This window comes from Tiliqua scincoides, chromosome 3 (assembly GCF_035046505.1).
Source record: "Tiliqua scincoides isolate rTilSci1 chromosome 3, rTilSci1.hap2, whole genome shotgun sequence".
NCBI lineage: Eukaryota > Metazoa > Chordata > Lepidosauria > Squamata > Scincidae > Tiliqua > Tiliqua scincoides.
This window is the reverse complement of record NC_089823.1, coordinates 139039127-139051886: the sequence shown is the minus strand read 5'-3', so window position 1 is coordinate 139051886 and position 12760 is coordinate 139039127. Positions and strand designations below refer to the sequence as shown.

Below are 12760 nucleotides of genomic sequence, written 5' to 3'. Positions count from 1 at the left end.
CACTCATCCTGCCCTCCCCCACTCACCTGGACAGAAACACATGGGGGATAAAGTGTGAAGAGTGTTATAGAAAAGGAGCCAAGTGCTGTGAAGTCCACTGTTGGCCTTCCCCCCTGTCTTATAAAGTTTTAACAGGCAATGCAAACTTGCAGGTTTATCATCACAGTATTAAACACTGGCAATCTGCTTTGTTTCCCCTACTGAAAACCATGGGATCTAGTGCCTATGGTCCTCTTGTTAATGCAATGTTGCTGAAAATTTTCAAACTTCTGAACTAAGGCCCAAACCAGCCATGATGCAAGAGAAATTTTCCAACAGTTGTTCTGTTTGTTTTACTTTACTGAGGCTGTGGGTGCTTTCCATTTGCTTAGATAGGACTGGAACTTCTGTTCCCTACGCACACAAGAATGTACCACTGAACTTAGTGGAGCTTACCTTTGCATAGACATGTTTAGGATTCACTTCCAATTCACTTTCTTGTGCAGTGCATCTCATAAGCCCTGTTCAGTTGTTCTCTGTGGGTAGCATCCATGGTTAGAGTGGGTCTGTAACATGCTACTCCTGCTGCAAACTGCCCACCATGTTGTCAAACAACATGTCAACAGCATTTGCCTGCAGCAACAAAAGCTGATCATGGGGAGGGTGGAGCTCAACGAGCACATCACTGGCAGAGGGTGGAGCTTGCTAGCACTATCTCCCTGCTCTACCTCCCCAGGCACACAGCAACATATACAAACAGTATAGGCATGGTGGCAGCTGGGCTCACTGGCCTTCCCAAAGGCATGGTGAAACTGTGAAGACTTTTCAGAGTTGCACAATGTCTTTAGAAGGTTATAGTAATGGGCTTAACAAAAATTATAGTTCAGCCATATGGAAAAATTAGGAGGCCTATAGAAGTCATTTAAGTGACTTGGTCCTGGTGCTCCTCTACTCCCTCTACCATTAAAACACAAGCCCAGCTATCACATCTTTTATTTCTTGAAACCACAATAAAATTCAGGCAGTGAACCTAATCAGACTGATCATGGTGCTTTAACCTGGCTGCCTCAGAGAAACACAAGAACAACATGTTACAGTACATTAATTTTCAGTATCACTTGGTTATATCAGTCCACAAGTCCATCCAGTTCAGCATTTGGTCTTTCACTGAGGCAGAACAAGGCTTGCACTACCTGGGCCACCAAGCACAGCTTGATCTCTACCTGGGCAGTCCTGTCCTGGAGTACCACATCAGGACTCACTCACAGGTCAGCTGTTGGGGGGTGGGGGGAATTGTGGAAAGGCAAGAAAGGGGGCATAAAGGGCCATAAATGAATGTAGTTAGTAACAGGTACAGGTTAAGAAGCTGGAAGATCCCACTGCCAAGACCAGTCACAAGTTGGGGAAGCAATAATCCTCCAAACACTTTCTCTATCCCAAATCCATCATGGGAGGCTAATAATGCCAGTTTTCTTTACCATGCTGTTGTAAGGTTACTGAAGTCATGTGTGTGTGAAGCATTCTGAACACTCAAAATAAAAAAAATATATAAATTACAATATTACTGCATCACCTTCATCAAGATCCAGCTGAAATTATTGGTCTTGTGCAGTGTTTTTCAAGGCTTGTCCTCCTCCATACTACTTCACAAGGTCATCTATTGGAAGTACCACCAGAAGTAACTGGTGATGACATCATTGCCAGTTTCCTCTAGGTTGGGAGGCCAGATACGATGTGACAAACACCAGTAAGAGGCTCAGGGCGGACAGGAGAGCTTTTTCGAGCGTGGTGAAGCATGCTTTGGAGCTCTGCCTGCCGAACCAAGCCTCCTACTGCTCTTTATTGCATCACATACCTGGTCCTGGGCAGCAGGAGTCCTGCAAAGTACCACCAGGCATCACCTCACGTACCGCTGGTGGTACCAGTACCACTGGTTGAGAAACACCAGTTTAGTCCCATCAGCACACACGGCGCTTTACACTGTTCACGATGCTACAGCAAAGCACCTGCCCCATGCCCACACAATGCACATGGAAAGCAGGTCCCTGCCCCAAGAAGCCTGCAAACCAGAGGTGAGAAAGGGAGAAAAGCAGCTAACAAACATGTCAAAAAACAAAACAACAGCAGTGAACGCAGTGGATTAGTAAAGGCATCCTGAGTGTTTTCAGCACTTAGGAGAAAGCACCCTATGGATGTTTCTTGTCCCTATAGAAACTGCCAAACAGAGGCGGCTTGCTTGGGCAAGAGCTGCATGTGGGCTGCCTCCTTTCCTCTTCTCCCCAGCCAGTCCAGGACCACGCCCTTGACGGACAGCTCTCACTTCCCTTAGGCAAGCCTTGTTTGCTTGCATTTGAGCAGGGAGGGAGCCCTCCATATTAACGAGTCCTGCCTAGGATCAAGCTGCCTGCTCGACCCGGGGACCCCGTGGGCGCTGGAGCGGAGGGCTGCCTGCAAGCTTTCCTGGCAGCGGGACGTGTTCCTAAGAGTCCAGCCTCTTAGGGTGGGGGCTGAGCCAACCTGCCTAGAGCTGGAAGTGACTTGCTGAGCTGGACCCAAAGTCCATCTGGCTGAGCAATCCGTTTCCGACAGCGGTCAGCCCACAGGGAGGCGAGGGTGCCTTTCCCCAGCAGCACCCAGGACTCTTACCTTGGGAGAAACGCAGGGGGACCCCGGGCACCGCAAGCTTCCCTCCGACTGCTCCCTTCCGAGGAAACGGGCGCGCAGCAAGAGGAGGAGGAGCTGGGCTCGCCCTTCTTCTTCCTCCTCCTCCTAGGGTCCTCCCCCCGGGTTTGGGAGGCGGAGAAGAGCGTCAGGTTTCGTGCTGACAGCCAGGTCGGCTGGTGGGCTGAGCCTGCGCTTCTCGACCTGCGAAGCAGCCCTCCTCCTGTTCTGTGGGTGTCACGCATGATGATGCTGATGTCTATTTTTAGCTCAGGGACGAAGGTACTCCAGTTGGGACAAACCCAGGGATGTGATTCAAGACTCCTGGACAATCCTGACTTTCACAAAAGTTCTGAAACACTAGAGGGTGCGTGTGTGTTTTCATTCCTGGTACAACTCCTCTGCCACCAGATGTCATAACCACAAAGGAGGAACAGGCATTCCGAAATGTAGGACATCCAAGAAAAATGTTGGACATGGGGGAAAAAACTCAACACACTCATATGGAATTTATGTGATTAATTTAACCACTATATTACTTATTACTAAATTTAAAACTCTATTATGTATAATGTATTCATTGCAAGGAGACTATGTGCTGCCTGCAGCGTTCTGCTTACAGGGAAAAGGAAGACATTTAAGTCTTGTTCTAGCACAGGAAGCTAAAAAAAAGAGGACATGTTCTGGAAAAAGAGGCCATCTGATCACCGTGCCTCTACCTGAGCAGCCAGTTATAGGCAGGTTTGTGTCCGACTTTCTCCTTTGTCAGTGGGATTCACAGCCAGATCAATATGCACAGCATTGCAGTCTTAATACCTCTATAAAAGTCAGAAATTCCACAAGTTAAGGCCCAGTATCACACTTCTGTGCTGGCAAAGCTGCATCCTGTGGAATTTCTGCCTATTTGCAGTGGCTGCCCCTCAATGTGACATTCACTCCCCCCCCCCCAACTCACCAAAGTCTGATTGCTTTTGAAAAGCACTTTTAAGACCCACATATCTGGGCTGCATTTAGAATCTCAGGGATAAGCCAACAGGGGGATTTGTATTTTCTATGATGGAGACATTTCCATCAATGTTGTACCTTCAGTTTCAAAACAGTGTTTTTTGTTTTTTAAAGGAGCTTTAGTGGGCAACAGCAAATACACTGAAAACAAAAAAACTAATGTGAGTGACCATGCAAGGCATTTCTACTCAGAAGTAAACTCACTGATTCATAAGCACTACTCCCCAGTAAGTGCCCAAGGGCACAATCCTAACCAGGTCTACTCAGAAGTAAGTCCTATTTTGTTCAATGGGGTTTACTCTCAGGAAAGTGTGGTTAGGATTGCAGCCTAGAGACCCAATCCTATCCAAATTTCCAGTACAGGTGCAGCCACAATGTAGCCGCAATGTAAGGAACCAAATGTTTCCTTAACTTGAAGAGGCCTCAGTGATTGCCTCCCCACCAAAGGATATAGCACACGCCCCACTGGCACCACTGAACTGGCCCTGGAAAATTGGATAGGATTGGGCCCTAAGGCTGCAATCCCAAAGCTCAAAGTCGGTAGTTTGCAGTCCTAAAGCTCAAAGCAAACCACTCTGAAGTTTAAAAAAAGCAGTACAATATATACATCTTTTAAAATAAGTAAGGCTGCAATCCTAACCTACTTTCCAGCACTGACATAAGGGCAATGCAACTCCAAGGTAAGGGAACAAACATTGCCTTACCTTGAGGGGGCCTCCATGACTGCCCCCCCCAACTGCAGGATGCAGCACACGCCCCACTGGCACAGCTATGCCAGTGCTGGAAAGTTGGTTAGGACTGCGCCCTAAATCTTATACACACTTACCTAGGAGTAAGTCCGATGGGGCTTACTCAGTGGGGCTTATTTAATAGATATGCATAGGATTGCACTATAAGTTGTAGAAATAAAATGTATAGTGGTATTATTTTGTCATCCCGACTCTGGAAACTGAAAATACTGTGTATTAGGACATAGTGACCATTAGGCATTAACTGTCCCTTTTCTGACTCCATTAAAAAAACAAAAACAACCCAATGTTACTACACTTGCAATGTGGTTGCAATAAGCCCCCTGATGTGCCATTGATGGGCTGGGCTGCCCATAAGTTGCTAGGATAAAAGGTGGCAGCCTTATTGGGGGGGGGGGTGTAGAAGAGTAACTATAAGAGGGTGAGCCAGGAAAATTTCCTACTTGGATCACAGCCACTAGATCAGGGGTGTCAAACTTGTTTCATACAGATGCCGAAATTAGCATTCACTGTGCCTGCTGAGGGCCAGAAGTGTTGTCATTAAGCAGAAAATAACATCATTAAGCAGCTGATGGCCAGAAATCAGCACTTTGTTATCATATAGAACAGGGGTGCCCAAACCCCGGCCCTGGAGCCACTTGCGGCCCTTGAGGCCTCTCAATGTGGCCCTCAGGGAGCCCCCAGTCTCCAATGAGCCTCTGGCCCTCCGAGTATTTGTTGGAGCCCGCACTGGCCCAACGCAACTGCTCTCAGCATGAGGGCGACTGTTTGACCTCTCACATGAGCTGTGGGATGAGGGCTCCCTCCACTGCTTGTTGTTTCATGTCTGTGATGCAATAGCGGCAGCAAAGGAAAGGCCAGACTTGCTTTGTGCAAGGCCTTTTATAGGCCTTGAGCTATTGCAAGACCTTCATTCATTCATATATGTTCATCTTTAATATATTCATTTATGTAAACTTATGTAAATTTATTCAAATTTTAAATGTAAATTAATTCTTTTTTTTTGCCAGCCCCCAACATAGCATCAGAGAGACGATGTGGCCCTCCTGCCAAAAACTTTGGACACCCCTGATATAGAAGCTTATTAACTGCAAATGGCAGAAGAGAAAGTATGCAAAACTTGATTGTATTTCAATATATGGGAAACAATTTTCATGTGGGCTGCTGTTTCAGAAGTAATACCTCAGCACTGCTCAGCAGCTGAGAGCCTGAGGGCCAGATACAAAGCTTCCAGGGGCCGCATCTGGCCCCTGGGCCTTATGTTTGACACCCCTGCACTAGATGGTTTTATTGTAAGATATTTTTCCTCCAGGCCTCAGCCCTCCATCTGCACAATGGGGATAATCTTGCAAAAGCAGATGGACAAAGAGAAAGTATCATTAGTCTTATAAATATGAATCTTTCGGTCAAGATTAAGCAAGTTGCTCCTCTTATTGAACCAAAACTCTTGCTTCATTAGCATAAGAGAGGGTCCTAAAAGCATCTTTAAGCCATTTCTGCATAATGTTGCATATATCCAACAGGGACCGAATGTGTACACCTGTGGGCCGGCAAAAATGGGTTAAATGTGTATGAAGAAATGGGAAGCAAGCTGGGATGGCTGAGCTTTAAAAGCAGTTCAGTGTAAGCTGCCCTATATTTGCATGGCACACTGAGGAGCCGAATGTGAATGCAACTACTGTACTGTAAGGGGGCATGGCCAACTGTGTGGGTATTTCCCACAGACACTCCCCATTAGGGACGTAACTGGCACTTTTAAAAGTGAACTGAAAAGTCAACAGGGAAAAAAATGAATGAGTGTCCCTGTTATATGTCACGAAGAGAATAGCAACTGAACTTCTCTTTCTAATAAAATGGAAAGAGAGGTTGAAATAACCATGCTGAGAAAACCACCACTTCCTTTAACTGGCTTCTATTTATAAACACAAAATTGTACCAAAGGCAGCAGTGCTAATGATGTGGCAATAATGTCTACGTGACTATGTGTCATACTGAAATGGTAGCGTATTTCCATACCAATTTCCACAACAAATTTCCTGGTGTGGAGAAACTGGTATGACACATAAGTTCAGTCAAGAACTTTGCTTCCTTATAGTAGAAATGGTTATGGAAAAAAGGAGATAGCTTGTTTGCACATTATTTGGGATACCATACAGTATATTAAACTTATGTACTATTATTATATAACCATACTTCTCTGAGTGCTTCACATAAATTCTAAAAAACTGAAAAAAACCCAATACAATTTCCTATATCAATTAAAAATAATGATTACCGCAAGGTTTAAACAGCAGTTCTTCTGTGATGTGATATATGATATAGGCCACAATCTTAACCCACTTTCCAGCACTGATGTAAGGGTAATGCAACTTCAAGGTAAGGGAACAAACATTGCCTTATCTTGAGGAGGCCCCCATGACTGCCCCCCAACTGCAGGGTGCAGCACATCCCCCACTGGCACAGCTATGCCAGTGCTGGAAAGTTGGTTAGGATTGCACCTATAGTCCCTCTGGCTTGTACCAATTAATATTCTGGCTGCTGCATTTTGAACCAACTAAGGTTTTCAAACTGGTTTCAGAGGCAGCCCCACATATTGCTTATGACAGCAATCTAAAAGTTATGAAGGTATAGATTATGGACATCAGAACAGCAGTTCTGTATGGTTATCTGGTGCCACAATGCTGCAAAAAGTAAAATGCCTGAATGCTGTGACCAGACTAGTAGTTCAAATTAATATATAATTGGTAAAGTGCCATGGATGCCTGTCAGTGTGGCCCAGGCACCTGACAGATAGTAGATCACTGGTTTTCAACCTGTGGTCCTTGGACTATAGGTGGTCCATGAGACCCTGAGAAGAGGTCCACAAGGTCTCAGAATAAAATTAAAAAAAGATCGTCTTCAGTCACTTCCAGTATCTCGACAAGTGATCACTTCTCACCACAGACCACCAGAGAGTGGAGCAGGGCCTCTGAGAAGAATTTTATCAAGGGGTACAAAGTTTCTTTTGGGCTCCTTTGCAAAGAGGGAGGGGTGAAACTGAGCGGGACAGGGTGGTGACGGGCAAGCAGAATAGGGGCAGGGAGGGGTGAAAGGGCAGGGGGAGGTAGAGACAGCTGGAAAAGTCTTTGGAGCCCAGGTCTACCAACCCATGTGGCATCAGTAGTGTTCCCAGCAACCCCAGTCATGGCAGTGTCCCCAGCATCCTGTGCAGGCAACAAGTCTGAGTAGATAGGAAAACATAAGATCCCAGGGAATTTCTGGGCCCCCTCCTTTGGTTCCATGGCCCCCCTTTTGACCCTGTGCCCAGGTACAAATTACCCCCTTTACCCCCCTCTCCTAGGCCCTGGCCTGGGGGATAAATGGGATGAAACTGATCATTCAGACCCTTTGCCAAGACCAAACCACACATCTTTGGTCTCCACACCTGCTTTTGCACAGGGGGCGTGACTGTCAGGAAAACACTGTAAATTCCAGATACATTTCCAGCAGCTTGCAATGGAAGTAAGACTAAAGGTTTCTTGCTCAGCCTGAATGGTGATGATTAATCAAAGGATTACAACTTTAGCAAGACTGCCCTTGAGAGAAAAGAACCAAAACCATTGCCATAAAAATATTATAGCAATATTCATTATGACAATTTCAGGTATGCTAATTCTCATAGTGCCTTAGATGCAAGCTTGCTTAGTGTTATTTCTTTAACAGATATTACTTAGCATTTATACGGCGCTTGAAATACTTTGCATACATTTACTTAATAGTCTTTACAGTATTCCTAAAGGTAGGTTGACATTATTACTCCTGCATTGCAAGGAGGAGGTGAAGGCTAAGTGACAGGGATGTGCTGATTCACCATGGTGAGACTCAAGTTGAGTTCTGAGTTCCCACCCCCTTTATTGTGACTCATGCATGGGTCTTAATGGGAAGCTTTTGTGACTTGCAGAGCCTTTTGGGGACCCTGTTTGAGTCGAGTCTGAGCCTTTTCAATAAATGAATCAGGTGCAGCTGTGCAGAAAAATTGGAGCTACTGTCGGTGTGTGTGTGTGTTGGAATCCCCTGATGTCTCCATCCCATCTGTAAACAAAAGCTCTGCTGTTCTTCAAGTGAGTGCAGCAGTGCAGAAAGCACCAATCAGTTCCTTATGAAACCGAGTCCTGAGTCGCTTCCAGTTTCAAAACACTTGTAACTCAAGTCTGGGAAAACACCTGCCTGGCGACTCAAGTCTTACAAGTCAAGTCACCCATCCCTGCTAAGTGATGATAATTTGCCTAAGCCAGCACCACACTGTGCAAGAGGAAAGCGTTGGGCATAGTCTCTAGCATGCACTCTATGCTTTATGTTGGGTAATGGTGAAGCCTGTCAAGCTTTTAAGAGGATGCCTTGAATGTGCTTCAGAGTAGTTTGCAACACTGGAGAGTCCATAGCAGATAAATCAGCATGGAAAGCTTTCACTGAGGGTAGGCAGTTTGAAAGCTGCTACTGTACTCTGAAGTTCCAGGGTGCCCTCTTGTGACAGCTAGGAGAAATTTAAGTGTACTAAAATATGCTGCACATCAGCTGTGGCAAAAACCTGCTTGAAATTTTTTTGCTGCGGAATCCTTACCGGAATATTTTCACCAGCAAACTGCACATCATACTATAGGAGCAACTTATTGTAACAATTCCTAATAAATTAAGGGCACAATCCTAACCCCTTATTGTCAGTGCATTTCAGCCGGAGGGCAGTGCATCTCCAAGGTAAAGGATCAAACAATCCCTTACTTTGAGGAGGCCTCTGTGAGTGATACTCAACTGCAGGATGCAACACATGTCCCATTGGCACCACTATGCCAGTGCTGGAAAATACTGACATAAGCAGTTAAGATTGTGCCCTAAGAAAAAATTTTTATCTGATACACTTTTTATTACCTATAACATTTTGATTTATTAAAAAAGCACATCTCATAAGCTATTTTATGTGATGTCTGTGTAAACACACACTGGCATACTATGGTCAAAATATAGTTTAAGGTGGAAAAATAAAGAAGATATCTAAAACTGGAGGGGGGGGGAGAAAAAATAAAAATAAACTTGAATTTAAGGTGAGACTGAGGTATCCTTTCACCCAGCAAGATATTTCACTACTGGCAAACATAAAATTCATACCTTGACACAGTATTATCAGAATTTGACTGGCTAAGTACAAAAGACTGCTCCTCAAATGCTCCTAATAAAGAAGTCCTTTGATCATCTAAAATTTCAGCAAGCACTTTTTAGACAATTATCACAGAAACATCTTGATGATCAATGGCATGGTCTTACTCTGCCCCCCTGGCCTCTTTGTACATCACTGAGTTGAAGCTTCATCAGACCAAACAGTTCTCTCTAACTCTCTCGACCAGATAAAAAGCAACTCCTACCTCCTTCCCTCAATTTAAAAAGAAGGGGGGGGATTTAAAAAGAAGGGGGCAGATAGAAAAAGAGGCTGGGGGGTGAGCAGAAGCAGGAAAGGTTCCTCTGACACAAACCTATATATGCCTGCTCCAAAGTAAGCCACATTGAATACAATGGGGCTTATTCCCAGGACAGTGTGAATAGTGTGGCAGCCCAGCCTGGAGAAGATACTTTCCCACCTGCCGTTCTCCATTCACTCTTAGCTTTCTTCCCCTCCCTCTCCTTTGATCTCCTCCCTTCACATTCCAACCAGTGGAGTATGGTTCTCATCAATAAGACCATCCTATCATGATCAGCCAGTGAATTCCTACTCAGAACTAACAGCCCAATCCTATCCAACTATCCAGCACTGGTGCAGCCATGCCAATGGGGTGAGCACTGTATGGGGGGGGGAGGTAGTCACAGAGGCATCCTTAAGGTGAGTCAATGTCTGTTCCCTTACTTCAAGGCTGCATTATGACTGCATTACTACTCCACTGACACTGGAAAGTTGGATGGGATTGGGCCCTATGTTCAATGGGGCTTACTTGCAGGAAAGTGTGTAAAGAATTGCAGCCCAAGTTGTGTAGTGGCAGGGGACGAACAAATGTGAGGCACAGAAGGAGGATGACATTGAAATATCCTTGTCTGCTTGCCTGAGTGTGGGGTGGGACAGCGCCTGTTTTATGGCACATTCCTTTGCTTGCTTGTTCAGAAGCCCCAAGGAGTAGCCACAACTTGGGCCCAGGTGAGTGGGTAAGCTCTGTGCACACTGGCACAGAAAACAAACAGCCCATGAACCTGTTGTCACTGGCAAGAGCAGGATGTTTCCTGCCCTTAGAAGAGCAAATCCCTCTCCCCTTTCAACTGAGAAGTACTGCTAGTATATATCCAGGCACAGGAAATCTGAAGGATGATTGGCAGCAACTGAACTTTTGCCACAAAGACAGCCGTAGATTGCAGGGAACATGTGGCAAATCCCATGTGAGTTGAAACTCACAGATGTATTTTCCCACAGAATAGCTGAACTTTGGTTAAGGCCTGAGATGGCTCTTTAAGTCTTCCATGATCTCAATCATTAAAACATGAACTGGCCAACTGAGAATTATTTACCTACTACTACAAAGTGAAAGTATATAAGGATAGCATGATACAGCAGAGATTAAATTTGTTTCAATAAAGAAGTTTCCCAACAGAGGGAGCCCTTCACCTACTAGGATATGGTAGAAATTGCTGCTTGTCTATGAAGAAATTCCCAACTTTCTGTTACATGTCTGCCAATAAGTGCAATATAGCAATAACAAGAAAAGATTAAAGTTTGTGGAATGAATACAAAAAAGTCATTAGCGCACATAATCCTGTGAAGTAATAACAGACATTCCGGCCTCTTTGAAGCACACAAGAGTTGTTCACTTAATTACAGCAGATTGTGTTCCCCGGAATAAATGCAGTCACAATATGAATCAAGGCGGGTTTACTCACCCCAATTTTTTTTTTTAATCCTGTTGCTGCTTGCCATGGTGAACACTATAAGTATGAAGGAGAGTGACTGTAACATATTGTGGGCGCATACCATGGAGCCCTGGATGGTCATGAAGTTCTGGCAAGTGTACCCATAAGGTTCAGGAAGGATGGTACATACACTGTTGCACTTACAAGTTCTTCTAAACTTCAGATATTATGTAACTATTGCAAAGCTGTAAGAGATGATGGAGAAGCAAGAGCTTAGCATCCAGCAGCCTGGTACACCCCCCTGCCCCATTTCACCCTTTTGAATCAAGATTAAACTGGGATGGTATTTGCTGCCACCACCCAAAGCTAGGGTGTTCCAGAAGAAGGAGGCTGGCTAACAGAGAGTCCCAAAATCCAAGGGTCCTTTTAAAACTAAACAGTAGTGGAAAGTGGACAATCTGGGAAGATTGGTCACTTGGGAGGGATCCAGTTTGACCTAAGACTGCTAAACATTAAATAAAGATGGTATATTAAAAGAGGTAGAAAATACTGTACACTGACAGCACAATCCTCTACATGTCTACTCAGAAGTAAGCCCCATTGAGTTATTCTTAGGTAAGCGTGTATGGGATTGCAGCCTAAAACATGAAGAGGAATAAAAATGGGAACAAAACACTTTTGAGGTGAGAAGTTTTGGGCAAAATGTTGGCATAGCGGGTAAAGTCAAGCTGAAAATAAAAACTAATGTGGCTTACTGGATATTTTCCCTGCAAGTAGCACTCGTGTTCACAGAAGCCTCTTCAGGGGATAGAAAAGTTCATATAGATAGAAAATATGGGAAAATCCAGGATTTTCATCACAAAAAAAAACTTTCTGATGCATATCCACATTCATTTCAAGTGGAAACCCATGCCAGCTGTTTGCTTTGGAACCCGGGGCTCCGGTAATCTCAGAATGCTTTTATGTGTGACATCACAAATGACTTTCTGATGTATAAAGAAGACACATTAGTTTGAATTGCTGCTTACTTTGCGGGAGAGTTTGTTCTTTGTAGATATTTCCAGCCCTTTGAAGGTTGAATGAATCATTTTCAATTCCTCAGTGACTAGAGTCCAGATGGCAAGCTCCCCCTAAATTACACCAGAAATCAAACAAGAATTTCTACATTTATAACTGTATTAAAGATGCTTCATGTGTTATGTTCCCACCCACTCACTCACTCTCACCCCAGCATACATGGGCACACCACACGCATGCACATACAGAGACACATTCTGTATAGGAAAATGGATGAGGGAGATGTCTGGCATGCTCTCCTTCATTTCAAAGGTGAAAGCAGAGACCCCACACAGCAAGGACAACTGCCTGAGCACCTCCCCACCTATTAGATACTACGACACACTTCTGAAGGATATTTTCTAGTGCTGTATTAGTCATTATTTGAAACCTTACAAATGATTGATTTCCCACTAGAACTCATTGCACTTTCAGATTAGCAGCAACTC

At 44.6% G+C, this 12760-nt stretch overlaps 1 protein-coding gene across 8 annotated transcripts in view; it reads right to left on the bottom strand.

The window, feature by feature from the left end:
• The window catches only part of ANXA11 (annexin A11), a 72000-nt gene that overhangs the window by 42292 nt on the left and 16948 nt on the right, over positions 1-12760 (bottom strand). For 7 of the 8 annotated variants that reach the window (XM_066620746.1, XM_066620753.1, XM_066620747.1 and 4 more), the window contains 2 exons: positions 12284-12385; positions 11286-11500 (listed from right to left, as the gene is read on the bottom strand). The gene's annotated coding sequence lies outside the window, so the exon portion shown is untranslated. Of the gene's footprint in view, positions 1-2625; positions 2784-11285; positions 11501-12283; positions 12386-12760 lie in introns of those variants that run through there. The other variant, XM_066620754.1, reaches the window with a different exon arrangement.